The sequence below is a fragment of the Giraffa tippelskirchi genome, chromosome 7, assembly GCF_054371585.1.
Source record: "Giraffa tippelskirchi isolate mGirTip1 chromosome 7, T2T-mGirTip1v1.2.pri, whole genome shotgun sequence".
In the NCBI taxonomy this organism is placed as follows: Eukaryota; Metazoa; Chordata; class Mammalia; order Artiodactyla; family Giraffidae; genus Giraffa; species Giraffa tippelskirchi.
Genome location: NC_137281.1, coordinates 95,533,277 through 95,542,540, shown reverse-complemented (window position 1 = coordinate 95,542,540; position 9,264 = coordinate 95,533,277). Strand labels below are relative to the sequence as shown.

The 9,264-nt window shown below is 45.5% G+C and overlaps 1 long non-coding RNA gene across 1 annotated transcript in view; it reads left to right on the top strand.

The window, feature by feature from the left end:
- LOC145512765 (uncharacterized) overlaps window positions 1–9,264 on the top strand; it is a 39,618-nt gene continuing 30,354 nt past the window's right edge. The window contains exons 1-5 of the long non-coding RNA XR_014058781.1: window positions 1–418; window positions 846–942; window positions 4,468–4,650; window positions 5,101–5,222; window positions 5,738–5,903. This is a non-coding gene — a long non-coding RNA (uncharacterized LOC145512765). The remainder of the gene's footprint in view (window positions 419–845; window positions 943–4,467; window positions 4,651–5,100; window positions 5,223–5,737; window positions 5,904–9,264) is intronic.

Here is a 9,264-nt window from a genome sequence, read left to right as displayed (position 1 = left end):
ATTGTGTGTGTGGGAGGGTCAGCTGTGGGGGTTGCCCGCGAGAGGGCCGTTCCTGGGCGATCATTTATCAATGTCACCCACATAATGATTCTCTCTGCAGCCTCCTATTGATGAGGATAATTACATTAGCTCAGAGTGACTGATCAATGAAAAACCACCACACAAAAACTTCTTTACTCCTCTATAATACCAAAAACCGATACAGAAATAACATAGAAAGCCTGATTTTCTTTCCTTTCCCTATCCACCAATGGATTCTGCCCCCTACTCCCCCAAAAAGGACGGGGGAGTAAAGTAAGAAAAAAGACCCAGGTTTATTTCGTTTGAAGGAGGATGCGATTTTGTCCGTGAATGCATTTTCTCTAAATGTGTTGGCTTCATTCCTCCATTGGTACAGAATATCAACGGACTTGCTAATGTGAGTTGCTTTCAGACTGGTCTGTGGTTTTCCGTTCTTTTTATTTCTTTCCTCCCCTTTGGACATTTTTTTTTCTATTTCAAAAAAAGGAGACAATTATTTTATAAATAACTGGAAAAGGAAACTACTCTAGGTCCTCTTTTTTTTTTTTAAGCGTTTGCCTAAGTCGGGTTATCTTTTGTCTTTATCACTTCATAAAGTAGTGCAATTAAAGATGTGATGTTGCATAGGTATAATACAGTGGATCCATAATACGGCGACATAATACGTTATATTCCCGCCTGAAAGTTTGCAGCTAAATTACGATTTCGCTTTTGCTAGACTTAAAAATCAATATTTTCTCAATTAAATAGAATTTTAATACTTTACTTGCGAGTTGTTAAAGGTGCTGTAAATTTTATTGTTATGTTTCTTGGCTTCGGAGTAGATGCAGGAGGAGACCGGTTGATTCTCATGGTCTTTTTTCTCTCAAAGAACCTAGCCCAGGAACATCCAGTGTGTCAGATCAAATGCAAGCAACAAAGGTAAGGAGGGTTCCTAGAGGGAAGGGGCTAAGGGTGGGGAGCCCGCCAGGGGAGCCCTCCAGCGCCAGAGGCCATTGTCTTGTATATTTTCACCTCTCAGTGTCCCGCCTCCTGAAAGTGACAGAAGTGTCCATTTTACTCTGATCTTTCTCAAAGAGGAGCACGTTCGACTCCCATCTGTTCCCTGACGATCAGAAAGAAAGCTAAATTTGGGGATTATTCTAGATTCTTCCCAGTGTACCCCACTCTTCTCTGTTTCTTTTCCTTATTTCACCAAAATGTCACTCCGAACTAGTTCCTTCACGAATTCTGCCATATTTTATATGCGTTCTGGCCTCTTATGTCAGAACTCACTCCCCACCCTCAAGAGCAGCTCACTGTTTACAGATGTTTTCTCCTTCCACACGTCCCACCTAGTAAAAGTTCCCGCAGAGAATTAACTGTGGTGTGTTAATAGCCCAGGTCTGCTACTGCTCTCCCCTGCAAAGTTGAAATCTGGTAAGGTGAGGAATGGCATTGAACTAACGCTGGAGAGCAGCTCCAGGCATGCAGAAGCTCAGAGACTTGAAAATTCCAGGCCCAGGCACTTTGTGGGAAGCAAGGTTGTGAAACTTTTAGATTGTAAGGCGGAAAGGAGGATAAGAAAATGAGGCTCGAAGGGTACCAAATGAGAGAAGAATAGAGCCAGGCAGAAAAAAAAAAAAGAAAGAAAAGATGAGCCTTTGGGACCTCTTTGTAATTTAAAAATAAATAATAATGAGGGGAAATTGAATACCTAAGGCTTGCTATTAATTTTTTAACCCAATGTCTAAGAACAAGTCCTCTGAGATGCCAGGAAGGGCTGAATCTCCAAATGGAACTGCTCACAAAGTTCCTTTGCAGTTCCCTCTTCAGTTAATTTGCTGGGAATGAGAAGACCAGGGAAAGGACTCTGTGTGTGGTGGACCAAGGGCTTAAGTAAGAGTATGGTGGGAAGGGGCACCTCGCTATAATGAGGCTGCTGTTTTAAGCTTGAATAGAGGAGGGGGTGGAGGATAGAGAAAAAGACACATAACACCACAATGCACTTTAAAATAATTCTCACCTACCTGCCTTTCTTTTTCATTTTACTCACATAGTCTATCAAATGTTATACATAGGTGGTGGGAATTTCTAGTTCATCATCTTTTGTCCGGAGACCCACCGGATTTATTCCCCTTCTCTTAGATTCCTGACATGTAAGCCTAGACCATGGCCTTTTTATCAAGTGAGTGGGGCTTTGTTAATGTATTTGTACTTTTCTGCTTTCAGTCTAAGTTTCTCACTTTGGCGGAAGGAGGGGTGCAAGAAAGGAGGGGGAGGGGAGCAGAACACAAAGACTTTATCTCGTTCTCACCAAGCAGGTTTCAAAATAGGAACTTAATGGGAAGAAAAAACGAAAGAATGGACAAAAAATAGAGGGGGTGAGGACTGTTTATCACAACAGGTTTACTTGTCTGGAAGAAAGGTGATTCTATGATTTTTTTTTCCCCTTTGAGGATTCTGATTTCTTCATATTGAAACATTTTCAGATTTCAATCCTTTAGCAGACAAAACTTCAATATAAATATGATACGGGCCACTGGCAAAAAAAAACGAACTTAAACTCGGTGCTAAGAGAGGAGGGGGAGTGGGGAGCAGAGAGAACCCTTTCTGATTAATAACCAGCAGGGTAATGTTGAGGGCTTTTTCTGCCCGATTGCCTTTTTGAATTAGAGCCGATTTCTTCACACTTCAGTAGTGCCTGTCTCCTTTAAAATGACTGGCAGATTTGTTTCTCTTTTTTCTCTCCCTGAGACTTAATGATGTAAATTTTCTAATTAGTTAAATCATATTGCTTAAAGGCCTAATATTTACGGTGTAAGAAACGATCATCCTGCTATGAACCTCTCGAAATATTCAGAGAAATAACATTTGACTTTTAGGTTGAGGGATGAGAGAGGAGGAAGGGCTATTACGGGAAGCTGTTTAGAGGAGAGAAGGCACGGACCCCGGCAACATGTTAAATTAATAGTTGAAGCTGAGCTGGGCTCACACCCCAAGTCCGCTTTTATTTTTCAATCAGCGAAGATTTAATTGGCAGCCCTCAGGCCGGGCGATCTGATATTTTCTCATTAGTTTCCCATCACTAATCTTGAGCGTTAGATTGCCTTAAAGGTTGTCAACATTTGACCAATTTTATTTAAGGGGAAAAAATCACGCATTATGGCTCCGGGATGTGAGATCTGCAAATAAATCCTGCTTGGATCAGCGGAACTAACAGGCGAAAAAAATGTTGACTATTCGTCGGCGCATTTAATAAGTTGCATTAATGTATATTTCAAGGCTAGGGAGAGAGATTATACCTGTGCTTCAAAGATGCAGATGAAAAGGGGTTGATGGGGAGGGGGAGTGCACTATAAGCGGAGTGGGGAGGTAAAGCGAGACGTAGGTATGTTGCCTAACAGCGGGTAAATAACCCAAGTGGAAGAGCTGCTGAGGGTTTAGAAGCTACACTCCCCTCGCCCCCCTTCCTTTTGCAGCTGCGTAAAACTGCAAAGCCGGTCTTGCAGCGCCAAGCGGCTCGGCTGTCTGGTCCAGAGATAAAATAAGAGCGCCCCCTGCTGGCTAACGGAGTAGACGGCTGCGCGTCAGCCCCCTGCGAAGCAAGTCGTATTTTTTCTGCGCTCCCCACCCCCGCCCCGCTCGACTGACTCGTTTCACCACCCCCACCTCTGTTCTGCAAAAGAACCCCGCGGTAGGAGAATAGTTTGTCAAAGCTGAACATTTAAATGAATATATGAGAAAAATAATAATAACATACGAAAAATAATAAAATACGAACCCCCACCTTCACTTGGCCTCCAGGGAATAAACTATCAAATGACTAAGAAAGGGACACGTATTCTTCTTCTAAATTTCTTTATTTTCCGGGGTTTTGCTGTGACTTGCTCCTGCCGAGCTGTAGATTCCGAGTCCAAGGAAATATGTTTAATATATGCTGTAGAAGTTTTTTTTTTTTTTTTTAATGGATATCTGATGGGAAAAGAGGCCAATACAAAACAACATTTTACAGCCTTGCAAAATTAAACTCCTGGGAACCCTCACTATTTCAGTAAAGTCCCAAGAAATCGCTTTCGGAATTCAGACAGTTGCTTGTCTTGAATGACCCTTCCCTGTACCGCCAAGAAATCTCGGCCCCTGTCTAGGTTTTGTTTTTGCTTTTAAATAGAGAATATGCTTGAAAGTTGTCATTGTATCTACCTACCTATCTACACACACACAAACACACACACACACACAAGTCTTTTCTCCGAAGGTCCCTCTTCTTTCTCCGCTGTGTTCCCAATTTTGCTGGAAACGGAAAGGAGAACTGAAATGCACCCAAATAAACCGCCACTGTCTTTGACACTTGATCTTCCCCGGGTGCTTCACGCCAGTGCCAGGTGTGGGGCTGGTACTAGATGAGAGTGCTGGGGTTACTTTTCAACCTTTTCGGTGCACAGAGGCGCTTTCTTGGCATCCTAGGGCGTCTTCCCGAATTCTAACCACGGTACGGCGAGGGCGCGCAGGTAGCGAGAGCCGGGACAACCTCGGGTCGGTAGACCCGCCACCAGCCTCTCTTCCCCGGGAAACGTGCTGGCCGAGCAGCTCTGACGCGGAAAGTCTTCTGACCACAGCCAGATCCCACGGAAAGAGCATAAATCTGTAGTGAGGAACGACTTTAGTTTGTAGGGAGTTTGAGGGGGGATGCTTTTTGAAGGTACCTGGTTGCGGGATTTTGTGAAAACAGCTCTGAGAAATGAGGGGAAGAAACAGCGGGCAGAGAGGGACGGCAAGGGAAAGGTGGGTCTCTTGATGTTCATTTCTTGCCAGAGGATCAGGACCTTAGAGTTTGAAAATCCGTTCTCTTATCTCTCTTCTCCCTAGGCTCCCCCGCCCCGCGTCACGCCTTCTCCAATCCTTCTCTTTGGGGATGCTCCGGGAAGGGCGGCCGGGGACTTGGGGGGACCAGTGCTCCTAGGGCAAGGCGGAGGCAGCCCGGGCTGATGCCAGTCCTCCGGTTGTGTTTGAAGAATTGCTGGGGCTATTATGACAACTGAGGTAAAGTTAAATATTTATACTCCAACGTGTTCTCATTATTTTTTGTCTGTTTTGAAGACATTCAGTGCGTTCAAACCTACTTTAAACATGAATCCTGGTCTGGCTGAAGCAGAACCTGTCTCCTGTCAGTGAAGTTGACTTTTGGAAAAGTCTTCATTAAGCTCAGAAGTGAAAGGAAAGTTATCTGTAAACGATATTAGTTTAAAAATATGTGTGGATATGTACATATAGTTCATTTAAATATATATGTGGATGTGTGCATATGTAGCACACATATTTTATATATCTATTTCCACCTAGTTATAATAGAGAAAAGGAAGCAAGTGCCGCCCCCCCGCCACCTTGCAGCTGAATCCAAATAAAAATAATTCCAGGAGATATTCTCACAGAAAAAGAAAACATGAAAATCTCATTGTATTTGTCTCAGTTCGACTTAATGAAATTTGGAGACATTGACAGTCTGGTCAGTGTTCTAAGTAAATTAATACAAAGGTCCTTAGGAAGAGACCAAAAACACCTCTTGCCATTAATCTTAAACCACTTGAAGATTATGATTAAATGAATGAGATCACTAAGCATTATCATCTCAAATAGCTATTAACTGTCTCCACCCTTTTATTGTGGCAACAAAATAAACTCTCCACTAGGAATGATGTTTCTTCCTTTTTATCTTTGTTTTCTGTTTTGCTTGAAGGGCAAAGAAGGGAAAACAGACTCCAAGAAAACCATCTCAAAAGTCTTGGATTTGCTGCTGTTAAAAGGCTGCTGTTTATTTCTGATTTCCTCATCTTTTGCTACAAAGGAAAAAGAAATCTAATGATGTGTCTACATTTGATGAGAAGAAAACACTAACAGTGAAGGTGCACTTGTTTTATTTTCTTTTTCCCTGATTTTTTTTTTTTTTTAAATATCCTCTAGGAGGTTTAAAGCTGTGGAGATGTAAAAGGATGTTCACTTGTCCACATCCATTCGCTGACTTTCATCACTTGAATTTTGTAGGATTTTTTGTCAAATAGAAGTTATGGGAAAGAGAATTAGACACTTGCCAAGGGACAACAATATTATACACTTTCAAGTAAGCTCCACCTAATCCCGTATTTGAGTGCTGAGGGGGTGTGTGCTATTTTCCCTTAATAAACCTCAAAGCCCTCATTAGACATAAAGAGGGGTGAGAACTCTATTAGGGGGCATTCTGACAAAAAAGGAAGCAGTGCATCTCTGTTCTTAGAGCCCTAGGAAGGGATACCCGGAAAAAATGCCAAAGCCGTTGTGTTTTCCTTTAGAGCCCTGAAGTTGGGCAGACTTCTCAGAGAAATACAGAGTAATTAACATTTTACGAAGCAAAATGCTGCAACGGAGGGTGGTGGCTAACAATAAATAAATAAACCATGCTAAAAATTATTCTTCAAACCCTATAAATTTTCAGATGCCACGAAAAATCAATGGAAATGCGCCCCCTCCAAACTGAGCACACACCTCTCCTGTCCTGGAATTGGAGATCCCCCCCTGGCTGGAGCACAGGGAGCTATTACCCTGAGACCACAGGCAGGGGAGGGAGTGTGGCCCCTGCCCCTTTCCCCACCTGTTCCCTCCTCCCCTCCCAGAGGCTCAGCACAGGCGGGGAACTGCGCCAATTGTGCCCCCAATCATCAAGGGGTACTGTGAACTGAGGCTCCCACTAAACCAAGGAGGAAACCCCACCAGGACCCCAGGAGCCGAACACCCCGCCAAAGGGAAGAGGTCCCCTGTCCCAGGCACACGCAGCTCCCTGCCCAGTCCCAGGCCAGGTTCCAGGTGCCCGGGTGGACAAAAGGATCGTAGGCCACGTTGGTCCTGGAGCAAGTGTGAAATGCAATGGAGGGGAATAGTGTGTCCCCTCTGCACGCTATGGTGTGTGTGTGTGTGTGTGCAAGTGTGAAATGCAATGGAGGGGAACAGTGTGTCCCCTCTGCACGCTATGGTGTGTGTGTGTGTGTGTGTGTGTGTGTGTGTGTGTGTGAAGGAGAGAGGTGTGCACTGTAGAGCGGGCCTCTGGCCGCAGATGTCAGCTGGGGATGTTCACCCACGCAGCTTCGGGGGCCACAACCCCACACCTCCCCATGTCTCCCACCTCCCCCACCCCACCAGCTCTCCAATCCCGGGTCACACCTGCAGAGGTGTGGTGCCTTTACTGGAAAGCGCCTGAGGAAAGATCCGAGGAGGAGAGGCGTCAGGGGAGCAGGGGGAGGGGCTGCGAAGAAAGATGGTACCTCCGGAGCTCAGACACCCCTATCTTGGAGTAATTGTCATCACTCTCAATCTTTCCACCCTGACCTACGGTTTCCAAAAAAGCAGAGATGGATTCGCGGGAAAATCGGGTTTATGAAAACGTCGGGGGTTTGACGCAGGCTTCGGAGACCTTGCGCAGGCTTTGCTTAGATTCAGAAGTATGATTTTAATTTTCTTAATGAAGGCGCGCTCTAGAGCTCAGCTGGTAATGGCTGTGCTGAGTTTAATAGACTTCTGTCGAACAGAAAAAGACGGATAACTATCGGTTATAAGTAATCTGCTCTAATGCAATTATTTTCCCGGGTTCGAATGTCATTGTGTGGAGAGGGCAGGAGTGAATTAGGGCCCCGGGGAGCGCGGGCGCGGGGCAAGGAGACGGCCTGAAATACGAGCCAAACCTGTTTTGTGAGATGCACTTGGGTTTGGGGGTCGGGGTCGAGGGCTTCAAAGCCCTTGGTCTGCACGTGTGAAAATCTCTCCGTCTCTGTCTCTAGCCTCCCTCCCATCCCCCCCAACCACAGTCTTCCTCCTCCTCTATCTTCCCCTCCCTCCTCCTGTCTCCATCTCTCCTTCTTTTCTCTTGTAGCTTTCTCTTCCCCTGCCTCCTCCTCTCTCCCAGAGTTAATGTGAATTTCCTTTTCTCCTCCTCTGTTTCCTGTGTCTTAGTATTTCAGGCAGCTCTATTAGGACAAAACTATTTTTCCAAAACACACTCACACAGAAGTAGGCTCTTGGTCTGTGTCAACCATTCACTTTTTGAAATCCAACAGAATTGGGAAGTTTAAGATATTGACGATGCCATGTTCACGCACATAGTAATATACAGGTGGGATTATTTCTATCCGAATACAGAGCCAATCCAGGTCGCTGTCTGAAAGTAGCCCCATCTTCACTCTCACACAAATTGTCAGTTGTGGTAGTTTTAATTTGAAATTACCCAAACTCTTAGCTCTTCACTTTGCCTGGTAAATACAATCTCAGGCAAACGTGACTTCAAAAAATACGTCAACATAGCTCGTAATTTCAGTTTTTACAGAAAATGAGCTGAATTGATGGAAGGAAAGCCTCAGGCACTCACCTAGATGAAGGGTTTGAAGGCAAGGCAGGCCCTCAGGCCGGCGGTGAGGGTGTGCAGCCAGGCAGGGACCAGGCATCATGGAGCCCAGCCCTCCTGGCTGAACCTCTGTACACAGCCACTCCAGTCCCACTTTCCTGCCAGCCTCTCTCTTCAGGTTCTGGGGAACAAAGAAATTTCTTGAGACTGACAAACAAAAAGGGATAAATGAACCCCGAGCTCTCCGTGTCTATTCCAGACCTGTGAGGTGAAGCCAGGGTAGCTAACTGGGTCTGGTGTGTCTCTCGGTTCCACTGATCATGGTCTACGGTTCTTTAGACATCTCTCTTTCTCTTCCCATCTTCCTCTCCCTCTCCCTCTTTCTCTCCTTTTTCCTTGTTCCCTCTCCTCCCTCCTCCTTTCTGTTACACACACACACACACACACACACACACACACACACACACACACACGACCTAGGCACACATCACAGAAACAGCCACAAAGCTCGGTAATTATTATCTCCTCTCCCTACCCTTGGAGAAGGAACTGGCAACCCACTCCAGTACTCTTGCCTGGAGAATCCCAGGGATGGAGGAGCCTGGTGTGCTGCCGTCTATGGGAGTCGCACAGAGTCAGACTTAGCAGCAGCAGCAGCTCCCTACCCTATTCTCTTGCCTCTGCAGCCACTCTTCAAAAATGGGAAAGGAAAAACATCAAACCTATTTGCAAGATGCCCTGAGGTGCCTCTGGTGAGGAAGAGCACAGCTGATGCCCCACAGGAACTTGGGGTGTCCTAGAGAGTGAGGTTCCCATTGCTCAAGGTCTCGAGGAGGACACCACCTACAATCTGGGAGTTGGGGGGGGGGCGGTTGTTGCTTTTCACTCTTCTCTTCCCC